Below are 18,492 nucleotides of genomic sequence, written 5' to 3' on the forward strand. Positions count from 1 at the left end.
CTGATGAAAGTAACCCGTCTTCCATGATGTGAACAAGTGTACATGGTCTTATGAAGTATATAACACAAAATAAAACAAAAAAAAATCATTTGAAGGGACTCTCTGATGCAGAGAATATTTTTTTCATTCATTTTTCCAATACTGGTTAGCATTCTGTGTGTTCGTGTGCAGGTTTTAGAGTAGAATTCACTTACCTGATTCCATTCCTAGTTCTCTGACCATAAGAATTGCTCTTCCTTCCCAAGAGAAACACTAAATGTAGTTGGAATGCTTTGATCTGCTATTAAAACCAGATCTGATTTTAACAGGGAGCAACTACACAGAGAGTAGGGGCTAATATCATTTGATCCAAAGCTGACATTGTTTTATGCATAGATCATCAGTGTATTAAACCCTGCCCTGAATTTTAAGGCTTATAGTTTAATATGCAGAACACTAAGACATTAAATTTTACAGATTTCTGCAAAGATAGAGTGGAAAGAACCCTGGATGTTGTCAGTGTATAAGGTGGAGGTTAAAACTAATTTTGTCCCACCTCAGAAGGTATTTTGGCTAGTATTCTCTCACATAATTTAGCCACATACTATCCTACCTACACTGCATTTGCAGTGACTTTGGAATACTTATCTTTCTTTATTCAGAATGCCAGAGTGTAGTAGCTTTCAACTTAGTACCGTTATTTATTTGAAAGGTACACTGAAATCCATAGATAGACTGGTCAAGTCTATCTTCTTGGTGCTGGTTTACTCCCAGTTGGTTCTGTGATAGCCAAAACCGAAAAAGTTTCAATTCTACAGTAGGAAAACAATTCTCAGCTACATTTGATTTTCAGTTGTTCTGGGTTCTCCTGAAGATAAAATATGTGCAGATATGTATTTTGTGAGTTTTAGATACAATCTGCCCGCCCACATTTTTATCAAATTGCCCAAGCAAAGGCTGTTGTTATCCTCTTCTCCCAGTCATTTGCATTTAAAAAATTTACAATGAACTTTACCATGCTGGGCTTTTCATCTCCTCATTAAAAACATATACAAGAAGGAAGATAACTGAGTGTCGGGGTTTAAACCCAGTCAGGCAACTTGTTCACTCACTCCCAGTGAGTGGTGCCGGGCTGACAACAATCGAGGGCCCCCCCCCCCCTCCCTGGGGCTCTCCCCTTCCCCGCTCCCGGAGGAACCAGGAGGAGGATCAAAAGGGTGCAACTCCTACGGGTTGAGACAAGAACAGTCCAGCAACCAATGTACAACACAAATCACCACCGCTACCACCAACGACAACAGTGATAAGGGAAAATAACAAGGGAAGAGAATGCAATACCACTGGCCAAGAAACGAGTCCCACCCGGAAGCCTGTGTCCTTCCAGGTAACTCCCAGTTACCCCCCTCCTTGGGCATGACGTGCTGTGGTATGGAATACCTCCTTGGCTAGCCTGGGTCAGGCACCCTGTCTCTGCTTCCTCACAGCTTCCCCTCCTCCCTGGCAGAGCATGAGCCTCACAAAGTCCTTGGTCAGGGTAAACATCACTTAACAACAACCGAAAACATAGGTTTCACCAACACTGTTCCCAGGCTGGAAGTCAAAACGCTGCACTGCACCAGTTACCACGAAGGAGAAACATGACTGCTACTGCTGAACCCAGGACACTGAGATTTAAGGAATGAAAATCCTAATAAGATCTCCAGCTACAGGAATTTTGAGCACACTTTTACAAGGTACAGTGTTTACCAGGCAGTAGAGTAGGATCATTTCTTTTCTTTAAACTGAGATTTATTTTAAAGTGCTGTCACTGCTGCTTTTAAGATAACAGAGCATCTCCTGCTGCTGAGCTTTGCAAGCTGTTGGCATCCTCATGTAGTGAATCGTGGTCTGTTATTGGACACAGCTTTGGTAAACCTTAAAGTGCAAAAAAAAGCCAACCATATTGCTCCTGTGGTTTTGGGTAGAAGTTGTTCTGGGCATGCAATTACTTCAAATAACTGCTGTCTGCTACTAAGAAGCATTCCTTATCTCTTTCAACATGGCTGGGTATATTGCACTACAGTATTCAAAAGCTGCTTCAATCGTTGTAAAGATACATGCTCTTACGGTTTATACCAACTCCTCATCTCACACTCAATCTCTATTAAATCTTGGTTACCAGTAATAGGTTCTTACCAAAACTGTCATTTGAACTTTCTGAAGTATTTCCTGGGCAGATTTGCAAACCATTCAGCTCAGTAGTATAGAAGAAAGCATTTCATCTTTTCATCACTGAAAATTCCCACAGCAAGTATCTTTGCTCACTCAAGAGCAGACTCTTGATCATGGGTCTACAGTAGTAGCTGTTCTATAATAAATCCAGGTTCACCTGATTCCTAATTAATAATTAAGTCTGTGTTCAGAGGTTTACTTAAAGCAAGGATTCAAACATTTAGCTTTATACAAGGAATCCAATCTATCTTTCTTACACTTTGAGTGTTTAATCCATAAATAAATATAAAATAATGCCTTTTCAACTAACTGTCTTGTTTAAATTAGGAGTTAGGAATGATCAAACTCATAGCTTTTAAAAAACATTTATCTACATATCACTTCTTTCCAGATCTCTTTTAATAATGAATTGTCAGTTTGTTATCATTTTAACTTCCAAAACAGTTAATATACATTAAAACCTCATATAAAAAAAAGCCACCTCATCCTTTAAATGACTATGCTTATACTGTTAATGACCTGTTTCCTGGTTTTGCTGTTCTTGTGGTTTTCTTTAATTCATACTGGTGACAGTTTACAGTCTCGATATGCTTGTTACAGCCAAATGGATTGAAATTGTTCAAAATCATGCCTATCCACCAAAGCCCTGGTGCACAAGAGTGTGAGAGTCTCTAGTAAAAGTGTCCATTAGAGAAATGTAGCGCTTGATTTAGGAACTAGGTGATCTTTAAGGTCACTTCTGCCCCAAACCATTCTATGATTCTATGATTAATGTATGAGTGATTTTTTTTGTTCCTAGTTCAGAATTTCTAGATTTGGAAGTTTTGGAATTTTTTTTTTTGAGGGGGGGGGTGAGGCGGGGGTTGGTTGGTTGGGTTTTTTGTGTGGTTTTTTTTGGTTTTGTTTTGTTTTTTTTTCTCATAAATACAGCAGTACTTTCAATAATGAAGAAGAAATAAAATGAAAACAATACCTTATCATTGTTCAGTTACCTGTTTGTAGCGAGGGAAAGGCAAAATTCTGTATTTCAAGGTTACATTATTTTGACCTGGAAGAATAGCCCTTTATCAATCACCCAAGGCCTTCATTTCATATATTTGCCTAAACACCAACACCTGCTTGAACAAACGAATCTGTGCATTTCATCACACCTTTAAACAGATGAGAGGGGAGGAAATCTGATCTACTTTATGTAAATTATATGTGACCTCTGGGCTGATGGTAAGGTGCCAATACATCCTTCAACTGAACAAATATTGGAGACCTGATCTAAAACCTGTATTTTTGGAAGCTGAATGTATTTATTTGTGTCATTCAATTCACTCAGCTTCCTGAAATCAGTAAAATAATCCTTGTTGGAGAGGTCTGGATAGGGCATGTAGCTCCTTCTGGCTCATAAAGGAACATAGTGTCATTAGCCACTCATTCCTAGCAGGGTTTATGGAGTCTGTGGTTTTCTCCATTTGGTCAATAGTACAATTAGTACCGCAGAGAAACACTGTTTTCATTTATGCAAATAGGAGTGTTCCTTAAGGAGCATCTACAGAGGACTTTCATGGGGAAAGGCTGCGTTTGCATCGTCAAGAACTATCTTAAGAGATGCATACTGCATGAACTTGCTTTTATATAAAGCAGAGCACATGTACACAGCAGTGAAAAATACATACACTTTAAGCGACATGATATAGATATTTATGATTTCATGCTATTATATGTGTATTTATTTTAAAGCATTTTAAAATATATACCAAATCATTTTTCAAATAAAGACTCCTTAATGTGCCAAAAAGTAAATATGTCCATCTGTACATTTTGTAAATTTTGAACTAAATCATTCACAGCTTTTTGTGTGAAGGCATTACTAGCCATGGATCCCATGTGATACCTAATTATAGTGCGGATGGGGGCTGAGAAGTGCATGATGCAGATTGGATGGTTTCTTGCAATTCTTTCTGAAGTATTTGCTTCATCTCTCACTCTGGTTACTTTACACCATCTGCTTTGAGTTGTCTCCAATCTTACTTGATAGAGGGTAAGAATACAGCCAGTTTAGGAAGGAGGCAAAAGTCAGTCCCTAAACCTTTTTCTGTTTAAAATCCCCCAAACCACACCAAAACCCCAGAAAAATCAGGGCAAACAATCACACTATATATAGCAGCTGGCTTGTGAGAGTGTGGGTATGCATGAGCCTATCTATGCACATGGGTTTTTTTTGCTTCTAAGATAAGGATACTTGCCAATGTTCTTTTTTCTATCCATAAACACTTCCAAAACATTTGGAAGGTCTCCACTGAAAGGTTTTTGCTTGTGTCTTCAATTTCATTTTTCTTTTTTCACCCTTTCCACTATATTTATAGTGGAAATTATGTACTAATTTGAATGCAAATATACACTATGCAGTTTTTATATTAAGTGAATACTATATGCAAGCACTATAGCATAAGTGAGAAGGAAATTATCTGCACTTTTGTTGTGGTTTAAACCCAGTCAGGCCGCTCGTTCACTCACTTCCCCCCGCTTCTTTCCCTCCCCCTACTCCCAGAAGGGTGGAGAGGAGAACCAATGCAACGCCCACAGGTTGAGATAAGAACAGTTTAGTAACTAAGTTATAACACAAATCACTACTGCTACCACCAATGATAATAATGATAAAGGAAATAACAAGGGAAGAGAATACAACACCTCACCACCAGCCAACCAATAACTAGCCCCCCCAGCCCGACCATGCACCGACCCATACCTCCTCCAGCCCTGCAGTCTCCCAGCCCTTCCGGCTAACTCCCAGTTACATCCTGGGCATGACGTGCTGTGGTATGGAATACCTTTTTGGCCAGTTTGGGTCAGGTGTCCTGCCTCTGCTTAGAACCAGCTTCCCCTCCTCCCTGGCAGAGCATGAGCCTCACAAAGTCCTTGGCCAAACCAAAACATAATTGTTATCAGCTCTGTTCCCGAGCTGAAAATCAAAACACTGCTCTGCACCAACTATCAAGAAGGAGAAAAATGACTGCTACTGCTGAATCCAGGACAACTTTGAATTCTTCAGCAATTATATCAATATGGATAAAAGGCATTCAAAAGGTAATCATTCAGAACCTTGAAAAAAATCTGGTCTTAATATTGTATATTGCAGAGAAGAACGGATGCTATTTTCTAGCACTTAAAATTACTAAAATTCGGTATGCTGGAGTTTCTCTTTCAAGTCTTCAGTAGAATTATTGCATTTATCTCAAGTAATTTAAATTGAATTATTCACATCATGGTAACACGCCGGTGTTTAGAATGAAAAATTGAGCGTACACAGGTACTTCCCAACAGTAGATGGATTGAAAAAAAAAATCCAAATCCCAAACCCAGAAAAAAATCTAGAGCAGGTAAATATAGCATTAATAATAGAAACATCTTTCTGTACTTTATATGACAGATATTTAATCTGTTCTCTCCCTGCAACTTTCTGAGACTAGTTTTTACACACCATAAAACTCTGAATTCTAATTTTGATATGCACTATGACTGCAGTGTTTAAACCTGCTCCTGATCCAGGACAGAAATGAAGATAAGGATAATTCTGAAATTCAGAAATGAATGAAGAAACATCCCCCATCAGTTTCTGTCAGTTCTATTATGCTGGTTAAAGCTGGAAGATTTAGAAGTCTCATTTCAGGCAGATACAGATCTGTCACTTGACAAAGTGAGGATGAAGAAGTCAAATATATTACCAAATAATATGACATTTATCATGAGTGGCTATTACCACCATATGCAACTAAGCAGGTACATAGGCTGCATTTACTTGAACCTGAGGGTATTTTTTCCTCCCCCAGTTCTTCAGGTTCTTGAATCCGAGAGTCATGTTGGACAAATATATTGCAATCTAATTATCTCAGACTTGCCATAGGGCAGAAGTTGAATATAGCTATTAGGGGAAGCATTTTGCCATGCATCAGCCATTCCCTTAGCACTGCCTGCACTTAGGTAGTGAATATAATGAAATTCAAGCTAGTTTATGATAATAATATTATTCTCAATAGAAACAGAACTTTTGTAATTGTCATTAATAAGGTAAATTTAATAAATATTTTGGCTATTAAAAATTAGAGAAGGTATGGATTGCCTTAAACTCAGGTTTGTCTGCTACCCCATTAAACATTACTATATTTGTACATTACAAAACATATTAATATTTGTGCCCCAGCTTATTTAAAGAGCATTGTTTCCCAAGATATTAGTGGTGCTGAATACCAAATTCTGTGACACTTAAGACTTTTCTAAGTAAATTAAAGGTCATGGAAATTTACCACATTATATAATGGAATCTCCACATGCAACTTCTCTGCAGCTAAATAAGGAATGATGTTATATGAATTTTCGCCATTGTAATCTTACTTTCCTTACTCTGAAAATCATTGTCAATGACAAAGAAAGCTAAGAAGGGGCTTAGAGAATATCTTGTAATTGTAAAAAAAAAACATAGCAAGTCATTATTTTGCTTATGCACTAGTTATTGACATAAACACATAATGCTTAACTTTGATGTTTGTTTAAATATCAACATCCTCACATATTTTTACCATTTCTATTTGTCGTGGTTTAAACCCAGTCAGGTAATTTGTTCACTCACTCCCCCCCCTTCTTTCCCTCCCCCTACTCCCGGAGGGACGGAGAGGAGAATCAAAAAGAATGCAACTCCCACGGGTTGAGATAAGAACAGTTTAGTAACTAAGGTATAACACAGATCACTACTGCTACCACCAATGATAATAATGATAAAGGAAATAACAAGGGAAGAGAATACAACACCTCAGCACCAGCTGACCGATAACTCACCCCCCAAGCCCGACCAAGCTCCGACCGATACCTCCTCCAACCCTGCAGTCTCCCAGCCCTTCCGGCTAACTCCCAGTTACATCCTGGGCATGACGTGCTGTTGTATGGAATACCTCTTTGGTCAGTTTGGGTCAGGTGTCCTGTCTCTGCTTCCTCCTGGCTTCCCCTCCTCCCTGGCAGAGCATGAGGCTCACAAAGTCCTTGGCCAAACCAAAACATCGCTATCAGCTCTGTTCCCAGGCTGAAAGTCAAAACACAGCACTGCACCAGCTACCAAGAAGGAGAAAAATGACTGCTACTGCTGAACCCAGGACACTATTAAATGGATAGATCTTTCTTTTTAAAACAGATTGTATGGGTTTTTTAAAGCAGATAAACAATAGCAGAGATGGTATTTGTATGCCATTGAAAGGCACACTAGGGCTAGATGGAAAATGTCTATAAAATTAATTATTTCCTTCGGAAGTACAGTTAAGATTATTTTCTGTGGATTTACCAATAATATTTTTCATTATGAGGTATGAAATATTTGTCATGTAGAAGAACTACTTTAAAAAAAAACAACCAAATGAGTTCTGAAGTTTAACTTTGTTTTGTCATGACATGCCACATAACAACGTTGAATACCATGTCATGTCACAGTATAGTTTCCCACATTTTCTGTATTATTTTCATGCGGATTTTGATTTAATTAAAACATACAAATAACCATCTCAGCTGGTATATATGAAAGATCTCTGCTTTGTGAGAAATTGAATTGCTCTCTGCTCTTTTTCAGACTCTAAAAGGATTTCCACTCTGGCTATGCTTTTGACTTAGATTCCTCTGTTCGCATTTAGATAGAGCCAGCATTTGTATTGTGTGTATTCCTACACATAAATTTAAAAAATCCCCCTTTTCTATAGTAATTTCTGCACATATCCAAAGGAGTTTAACCTGTGGAAGAGTACACTGATGGGGCCAGGCAGACCTCAGCCAGGCTACACTTAAAATCTCCTGTGCAAGTGCACCCGCACTGAGGAGTGGGGCTATGCAGACAGAAAATCCTCCTGCTTCATCTAAATTGCTTGTAACAAATGAATAAACTCCTTGATTAATGAAAGCATTTTTTTTACAGTGCATTTCCTTCCTGCTTTTATCTTTCCAATTCTCAGACAGATTTGTTTTCTAAGCAAAACAGAAACAATCTTTTTCTGAGTTTTTGGTACTTAATTTCGGTGCAGGCATATGTTCAGCACAGTTCTGGTATGCACGGATTTATTCCTATTTCCCAGGGTATAGTACCACTGGGCTTGGGCATCTGTAGCAAACTCCACATGTTCATGTTTATCACTCTGCAGTGAGCAGGCATGGCAATGCTTAGTAGTTCTGCCCTCTCCCATAAGCTGTGTGTCATCCTGCTGTCGATTTATTTGGAGCCATTCTGATTTGGAGCCAATGGCAGCGTTCCTGTTGCTCCATCGGAAGTCCTCAAGGTTGTTGTGGGTCGAGGACACGCTGGCCATTTTGAAACAGCATGGCATAACAAATGGAAGTGTCCCATTTCAGCAAGTCGGCATGAAAATTATTCCTGTCATTGGTGTCACCAAATCAAATCTGCTTGCAAAAGTCAAAGCTATCAAAGCCTCCCTTGTTTCCTCACTTATAATTCAGGAATTGCAGAGCCATCTACTGGTGCTTCTTATAGCTATGGGTATGATACTAAGGCATTTGGGAACGAAATAAATGAGCCCTGAATCTGTAAGAAAGATATTCACTCAAATTAAGCTGGTGAATTTTGCCTTTGTTATTGCAATTTTGGGGAGAAAAATGAGAAGTGGGCAACCACATTTCATCTCTGAAAATTCATAAAAATAACGAGCAAGCTAATAAAATAAAAATGTGAGTTGTAATGATGAAATGCTGAAGCTTAAGTGCTGAAGCTTAAGTGAAGGCTGAAAGGGAAAACTTCAAAATCCACTTTTTTTGTGTGTTTTTGACTACTAATAACGGATATTTTTATTAAGGTAAATAGCTGCTCTTAAATTGTAGTAAAGATAGACTTCTTGGCTACAAATTCTGCCAGGTGAATTGTTCAGGTGGTCCTAACTGGAGCAAAAATAAGACTGAATTTGAAGATCTTCAGTGGGAGATAAGTTCTCCTTTCAGGAGCAAGCAAAGTTAAGGTAACAGTGAATATTCCCACGCATAAATTAAGTCCCCACCAATAATTAGCTTCTTGTCCCCAGGTAAGCATCGTTGCAATTTGTCTGTTGCATTTCTATGTCTCTTGCAAAGAAAGCTGTTCTCTGGTAGGCCTAATTGCAACCCACATTCAAGTGGTGGGTCCTGTTCTGTGTCAGATCTGCTTAAATTTGTGAAGTTTAACATTAGGGTGACTAATTGGAGGCACACTGTTATGACCACTAGAACAACTTCTAGCACAAGGCAACAGTGAAGAAACTTGCTTCAGGCCACTTTCTCCTGTGGACAACTTCTGGCCTATCACTCCTCCTAGGTGTGCCTAAACAGAGGATGCATCTGGGGAAACAAGATATATTTGCAAAGCTAGTCCCTGGCTGTCCTTAGGATAAATCTACACTAATATATAAAACAAGTAGAGGATGGTTTCTCATTTGAGACCGAGTGGCACAGATTGGCTTAACAGCTGCAATATGATTTCTAAAGAAGAGTATACAAATATACGTTACATAGAGCTTGGCCCAAAGCCTTCTCTGAGCCCCATGTAGCGCTGCTGAAGCCCTAAGACATTGTAAATTATAAATATGTATTTGGTCAGTTCAGAATCTCTGAAATGATGTATGGACTGTACAGCAACCCATCAGCAAAAAAGCCTGGCTGCAAGATACATACCCTGATCTGTGTCAAGAGGACACATGGAGGTGTCTGAGGGATCAAAGTCAAGTTATATAGTGTTGAGTGACTTTAGGATAGGGGAATAAAACTGCTCTGGCCTTGTTCTTGTTGCTTACAGAGAATATCTTTGCCATTTTCTATGGCCTGAATCATGCCTGCATATTGACCACAAAAGTACAAGTAGGGATGAGCCAAACTGCTCCTGAAAGCTTTGTGGCTATTAACTGGTACTGATGATCACAGATCAGTGTTTATTTTAGGCACATGATTTTGTTTGGGTTTTGTTGTTTTGGTTTTTTTTTTTATACTTATGGGCAGACAGAATTGCTTGATCAAAATCAGGGCAGGCATTGGTTAGCAAGGAAATAAATTAAATACAAAGTGGAGAGTATGAGTAATTTGGCAGAGATTCAGGAAAAAATTGCTGTGAAAGGTGAGGGAAAGAAATTAAGAAAAATGTTCTCAAATCCAAAACAGAAAAGGAAAGAATAAGGAGCATTGAGTAGATAAGAATGAGGAAGTAGAAGGAAAAGGACATCAAATAAGACAAGAACTGACGGAGGAAACAGAACATCACATTCAGGGATTTATTGAACCCAGCACACACAGATCCTTAGTCAAGTCTGTGCTCCCAAGAATTTCCCTAATTCCTACAGTGTTTCATTGCTAATTGATCTGCTTTAATTCTTACTAGAACAGAGATACTTGTTTCATTTATCAGCAGACCTAAGAAAACTTTTCCTACCTTCAGGACACAGACTGAAATATTCCCAGAAGCAAATCATAGCACATTAACAATGCAGGAAGTAATAGCTTTGTCTTTTCTTTTTACAAAGTGCTCTTGCAGCGAAGCCCTTCATCATTCCAATGCAAGTAATCAATCTATATTTGGCAAAATATTTAAGTACTTGTTTAATATTAGACACAGACTTAAGGAGTTCCATATGTTAATGGATCCCAAATATGTGTTTGATTTAAAGCTGTACTTATGCATTTTCTTTGAATGGGACCTTTAGGTTTGTACTTGACTAGTTGTATCTTATTCCCAGCATTTCTAAATCCAGAATCTATCACATTGTATAATTAGAGACCAGTTAAAGAATCTGTCGCAGCAATACCTTGAGTAATTATTGAAGTTACAGCCTATATCATCTAGCTTCCACTCAAACCAGAGAGGCCTGTGAAACCTCCTTTTCAGAGAACATCTCTATTCAGCCAAGGCTCTTTCAGCAGCTCTGCGCTGCCAGAACTGCCAAGCAAAGGATAAGGAGGAGGTGGATTGTACTGGGCAGTAAACTGTCCCTTTCATAGACCTTTCTTCAGCCACTCTGCATTCTGGAATGTGAGAAGACAAATCTACAGAGATGTGAGGCCCTTCCCCCCTCATCCTCCATCAGCACCTTACCTGCTGACTGTCCTCTCCCCAGACAAATGTGTAAATGTTCTCTCACATTTGCGCATAATATGTTTCAAAGGGTTCAGCACTGATTTCACCTTATATATATATTCCAAAATATTAAAAATCATTGAACATTATCTTGAGCTTTTCACTCTTTTCTGCTGCACTAATTCTAATCCCTAATTTGCTGGATTTCACTACACAAATTGATCTCAAAAATACAAAGACCATGTTGCATGAGACCACTAGAGACCTGCTACTGTGCACCGCTTGAGACAAGAGGCTCTCAGAGGTGGGCTATCTTCACACTTTTGAACCTCTTTAAATGTTCTGAGGATGAGTGGTGAAGTGCTATTGGATTTGCTATATATACCCATATGCTGGTATCTGCAGCACAGCTAAAACACGTTCATGTATTACACTGCTGTTTTCAGAGCACAGTATATAATTAGAAGAAAAAAAAAAAAGACAAAAAAGGAATAAAACCCCGTCTAAAAGACTTCTTATAATAAAGCATGCAGGTCTTTGTAGATGCATTTATATTAAAGGAGGAGCCATTTGTATGTTCTTACAATAGAAATCAAATCTATAAAATAATTGCCTTGAGTAAGATTTCAGTATTCTCCTAATACAATAATAAATAATTCTTATTTAATTTTGCTACAGTAGCACTGAAAAGTATCAGCTAAGAACAGCTTTTTGCACACTATGAACACACATTAAGAAACAATTCTTCCCCTACAGAGTAAATCAGCAAGCCTGACTGGGTCATAGACTGAATGTACTTGTATATAACATGTACTAGAGAGCATTCTGATAGAAGTGCTTAAAAGCTGATAAATCAGGCTAGTTTCAAACTTCAGCTCTTTACTGGACTGGCATTAACTGCCAGTACAAATGGTCAATAAAATCATTATCACTACATATTCAAACACTTAATCCTTAACATTCCTTTTATTCCAAATTAGTTGAAGGTGAATGTCACCCCACAAGGTAGGGCAACTTGGGGCTGATGGCTAAAGTACCTAGTCACTGATATAGATTTCAGCCTGGGAACAGTGCTGATAACACCAATGTTTTTAGTTGCTGCTCAGTAATATTTAGTCTGACCAAGGACTTTCTGAGTCTCATGCTCTGCCAGGGAGGAGGGGAAGCTGGGAGGAAGCAGAGACAGGACACGTGACCCAAACTAACCAAAGAGGTATTCCATACCACAGCAAGTCATGCCCACTATATAAACTGGGGGCAGTTAGCCAGAAGGGCTAGATCACCGCTCGGGTCAGGCTGGCTGTTAGTCGGTGGGTGGTGAGTGGTTGTATTTCTTCCCTTGTTATTTCCCTTATCATTATTATTATTGGTGGTAGCAGCAGTGGTTTGTGTTATACCTTAGTTACTGGACTGTACTTACCTCAACCCATGGGAGTTACATTCTTTCAATTCTCCTTCCCATCCCCCCAGGAGCAGGCGAAAGAAGGCGGGGGGGGGAATGAGTGATCTAGCTGCTGTGTGGTTCTGGGTGGCTGGCTGGGCTTACACCATGACAGAAGGAAAAGTACTTTTCTTCATAGTGTTTTGGGGTTTTTTTTTTAGTTTGTTTGTTTGTTTTTTGTTGTGTTTTATTTTTTACTTCGATGTCCTAATGTCTAGCTCTAGATATTTATTTGCAGATGTGTTGCTATTATATCAGAGTGTGCTAATACAATACTTATCATGATCATGAGAATTTTCATACTGACAAAAGGGTGAAATTCTTTTTATATTCACAACAGTTCAGCATGAGGATTTTATTATCATTTTCATGTCTTTGTACTACCATGATTAACTAACATCAAGAAGGAATATTTGAAATAAATAGACTACAAGAAAAATCCTCAGTTGGTATAAATTTTCATAGTTTTGTCACTTATTTGTTATATAAACCAGCTTTCATATGCCTGGATCATTTTCTAGAACCTAACATTAAATACAAAGAGGAGAGGTTGGTAAGAAATAAGGTTGACAGATCACTAAGCAGTCTGACAGGAGAGAAAATAGGGTCCTGCATGAATTTTTGAGTTTGCCTATGTGTCATTTTCTTTTCATAACAGAATTCTTAGAAGCAAGCCTAAACTTAGTATAAAGCACAGATGTAAAGACAGAATGCAAATACCACTGAATTTACCTCTTCTCAGGATGAGCTGTTTCAATGACTCCTAACATGTATGTATTTAAAGATATGTATCTCAAATAAGTATCAAATAAAAAACCTTACTTCACCTTTATTAAAAAGAACAATTTGCTTAACATAATAGACAACTCCATTTTTTGTTTCAATCTTTTTTTTTTAAACGTGTCCTGAGGACTGGTGTTGGTTTGATGTGTATTCTCCCTGCCTAGGCACCATATCTTGGAACCAGCATAATTTTTGCTGATTGAGTACATCATACTGCAACAAAAATGATATCAAGCTCCACAGATTCGTAGTATGAAAAAGACTGAAAAAGCTGAATGTATGCTCACTGGATGCAAGGGAACATCAAAGTAATCCATGCAAGGCTTATAAAGTTATAAAGGAGATTAAATCAAATCTAAGGCCAACCCTAACATTTAAAGATGAAGAATCAGATATTAAACAGATTGTTCTCATGAAAATTTGGGAATTAGAGAACAAAATGATAGTTTATAGATTTTAAAAATCCCATTTCACAAAGGGTAATAAACCTTAGATATTTACCTAAAAAAGAGGAACTATGGCAATTATGAGCTTTAGCAGTGATGAGATGGCAACTGGAACAAAAATATATTAGACATAAAAAAGTTTAAGGAAAAAGTCAGAGATGTTATTTCAGAGTGAGGGAAAAACAACCACAAGCAGTGGCAGGGGGTAAACAAGAAGGATATTTCTTACCTGCACATACTTTTATCCAGGCTACTAAAATAAGAACACAGGCTTTTTTTTTATTTATGTGTTTATTCAAATACTTGGATTTGCTGACATTTTTTGTTGTTGTGATGTTGCATTTAATTGGCAGTTTAATCCCAACCTGCCCAGTAAAATCAGTATAGGTGTCATCTGTGTAAAACAGAAACAGCACAAAACAATTGTCAGTTTCTTCCCTCTTCCCACATTCCCTTGCTTATTAGCTCTAGCATAGACAGGCTGAACCACAATCTGTAAACAAGTTTTATTACAAACCACCAAAGAGCTTCAAAATGTGCTTTTCCTTAACCATGTAAGCTCTCTCTTTTACTTCAATGATTCTTTGTGCTTTGATTGCAGCCTTAATTGTTCATATTGCAAATACTTGATTATTGATCAGATTATTTAAATTAATTTTAGCCTTCGACATTTCAAACTGTTATCAATCAATTTTGGGTATTCCTTCATCATATTTAATCTTTTACTTAAGTCTCATAGTACTGGTTTTGGAGCTCATTGGTATGTGCACCTTTTTAAACAGGCATGTAACTAGGGAAAACGCAGAATATATTAATGGTGTGAACTTTTGGATGAATAATCACACTGGCTTGCATGTGGGATCTGTACTCATTTTCATGAACTAAGTGTCAACTGTCAGAATATTGTCAAATAATATACAATAAGATACACAGAATAACAGCATAAAAACTCTATTTCATAAAAATTATTTCATTTAAAATTTCATTCTATTCAATAAAAGATTCATGAGGGATTTTTTTGTTAGCTGACCAACTCTGATAAGCAACGAAAGTCAAAAATTAGGATGAAAATTATAAGGGTAGCCAGCTAATGCACTTTCAAATTGGCTATTAACATCTTTAAAAAAGCCCCAACCTTTTTCCATGAGTATTATCTAAGATAAAATGTAACATTAGTTGTTGCATTGTAGCGCTTGTATTCACATTATTAGTGTATTCTTGTTCTAAATTTCTTGCAGATTAATTTTATTTTTTTATTTTCTTTTTTTTACAGGGAATAGCAAGTTTTGTGTAAGTATTGGAGAAGGCTTTAACTTATGCTTGCATGAATATTCATACCACAGCTCTGAACCAATATTTTTAGGCTTACGTATAGGAGAGGAAAGGATATCTTCAGTCAAGTCCTTTCTCACTGCAATATGTTCTGCAGTTCCATTTAATGTATCTATCTCTCTTTTTGTATATATTTATAAAACCAGCTTCATATATATATATATATATATATATATATATATACACACACATATCAGCTTCAAATTTAAAGGTGATGAGATTATGGGCTCCCAATTTGGACAAGAGTCTTCAGTTAGTTATTTAGTATATTGCCCTTTCTGTGCTTCGTTTTCACCTTAGAGAGTGCACATTTAACTTCAAACATCTGAAATACCATATCTGACCACACTTCAAGTAGCTGCACTGGATCCCGTTACAGCTAAGAGAGATCCAGTTACTCAGAGTTTAATAAATCATCTGTTCAAAGCAGGCATATACTGAAGGATGAATCAAACCTTAAATGGGATTAACTACACTGAATACCTTCTCACTAGTCTTAGAGGGAGCCTGAAGTATCTTTCTCAAATGTAAACTCCCCCATATCAGTAGATAAATGTCACCATTTTTGTCTACCGCACGCTTCTAATGAACATATCTTCTCAGCGTTATTGATTCACTTTTCAAACCTAAATTAAATTAGGCTGAATTCTAAATATGTTTAATTGACTTCTAGCTATAGTTTGTCACTCTCACACTTTTTCTATTTTTTCTTAGATGCCTAATTATCTGAACATTGAACAACAGTGTACTAGGAAACATTTCTAATGTACAGGCAGGCAGCATAAGAGAGTTTTCTGTCAAAAAAACCTAACTGAAATCAATCATAGTTAGCACCATCCAACACAAGGATGGCAGTAAAAGTTTTGAAGGTGTATTTTTCCAATATCATTCAGATTTTCAGAAATTCACTCTTTTCCATAAATTTGAATACTCAATTCAGCTGATGCCCCCACAAGTGCTATTTAAAATTGCCATTTCTTGTAAGGTAGGTACACCAAGTGTATTGTAATTAAAATCTTCTGTGATGTCTCAGCAAACAAGCATGCAGGCATAATATTCAGGACAGAGAAGGGTAAAAGTAACAATTTACAAGAATAAGAGAGGCATGAGGGCAATAATACAATAACTCTAGAAACTGTAGTTTTGTATCCAAAATTTTCCACCTGACATCAAGTAAAAGAGCTGATGTTTGTCATGATGAAGATGCAGATTTTGATATGGCAAGATGGAAGTTTATGGGAGCTTTCTTGAGAATGAGAAGCAGCTCTGTATTTTTCACAATATTCTGATCTTAACCTGAAGGTCAGTGTGGAATTTGGATTCACAAGGCACTAGCTATATTTATCTGTTAAAGAGCCAACGGAACTCACATTGTAGATGACAGAAATGTGCATGTTATAAATTAACATTTTGCAAATAGGATACAAAAAGATAGCAAAAAAATCAGTGAATCTTCAAAATTAAATTGTGTCTTAATAGTTTATTTTCCTTTGCTATATTTTCATTTTGTGTTAACAGATAGTTTATTTTTTAAACCAATTAATATAGAAAAGGGAAGAAAGAAAGACAGGAAAAAGAAATTAACCCTCAATTTAAAATAATTAACTGTGAGCTAGCTGTGTATTTCCAAAGAAATATTTGTTTTGAAGTAAAATCTGAGCCACATATGAAGAAACAACATCTAGGAAAAACCTACTGCCACTAACACATGCATTTTAAAATTAATAAATAAGGGTTTGGTACTAGAAACTTCCATGGGCTTTAAGGGCTTGGTAAACTTCATCTCTTTATGAACTCTTTTCTATTTAAAATGAACTTCACCTATCTGAATATAAATCCTCCTAGATTTGTCTGTGCTAGTTCTAATATTACCAATATAGCATTTTCTAACAAGAAAAATACACTTTGAAGAGCTTTAATTATTAACATTCACTGTAAAATTACTTTGTCTAAAGCTGAGACATTTACTAATTTCATTTGGTTTGAATTTTCTAGCAGTCACAAGAATTTATCTGTATGACAAATGAGGTTAGCCACAAACTGTTAATTTGATGTTGAATTTAATCTCCAGGATATGTGTATGTGCATTCTTTCTTCTTCCCAGGTTAGTTAATTTAATAGATATTTGCAGAATACTCTACAGAAAAGAAAATTAATTTCCTGAGAATTTGGTCATAATTTAGAAACAATTTACCTATAATGTAAGACTCTGTGAGAAAAGAATTGGGATTCCCTACAGACTACTGACAAAGGACAGATGTGCTGAGTCACCCATGGACATGCAAAGATCCTCAAATGTCACATTTGTAGACAGTCCAGGCATTACATACTTCCTGTTTTGACATTTTCTGCCAAACTTCTTACTTGGATCATGAGATCTATTTCATTAAATTTTACTAAAAAGAAATATTTTCCTTATATTGTGTATTATTACTGAAGCAGAGATTGTGACAATGATGACCTTACAATTGTATAATCTCCTCTTTAAATAACTTTGTCAGAAGAAAACACACTTGGCAAATCACATAAATATAACTCACGCATTGAATATTATATAAACCACAAAAACAAAAAAATGAAGAGTAAGTAATATTTTTTTTTTCCCACATTTCTTGGAAAATTACATTTCTTCCATTAATACCTTGCTCTTTTAAACAAAAGAAAACACAAATTTTAATACACTTGCCATGACTGACTTAAGCCTTTATAAATGGGAAATTCATAATCCTTTTCCCACATAACGATTCTATGATTCTATGATTCTATAATATACCTTGAGATACTCTGAGACAGAAAGTCTAGCAAACAGTCACACACGACTAGACTTTATAATTTTCTGATGCTTTCCATCTGGGAAAGCTTTGTTTTACAAATTATTAATAGGTACAACACTTATCAGGGTTATGGATAGGAGGTATAAAACAGTGGCATTCTGAAAAATGTTAGTTTATTGGTCTATACAAAAAGCTATACTTTCTGCTTAAGTCAGTACAAAATGCCGTTTTCTGCATATATATATCAACTGCTGATACAAATCACTTAAGTCTAACTTCATTCTAACGAACCTATTAAAAAAATCAAACCACACGTGATTACATTGCAGACAGGTCTATGAAAAGACCCACATAAAGTATTCCATTTTCGGAAAACTGACACAAACTCTCTTAAGGAAATGTGGCTTCTCTCATATTATTAATGGCCAAGAACACAGAGATTTGCTTTAGGAAAGTTTG

Source organism: Pezoporus flaviventris, unplaced genomic scaffold (assembly GCF_033815535.1).
Source record: "Pezoporus flaviventris isolate CSIRO_AGI_PZ_B2104156 unplaced genomic scaffold, CSIRO_AGI_Pfla_v1 ptg000036l, whole genome shotgun sequence".
Taxonomy (NCBI): domain Eukaryota; kingdom Metazoa; phylum Chordata; class Aves; order Psittaciformes; family Psittacidae; genus Pezoporus; species Pezoporus flaviventris.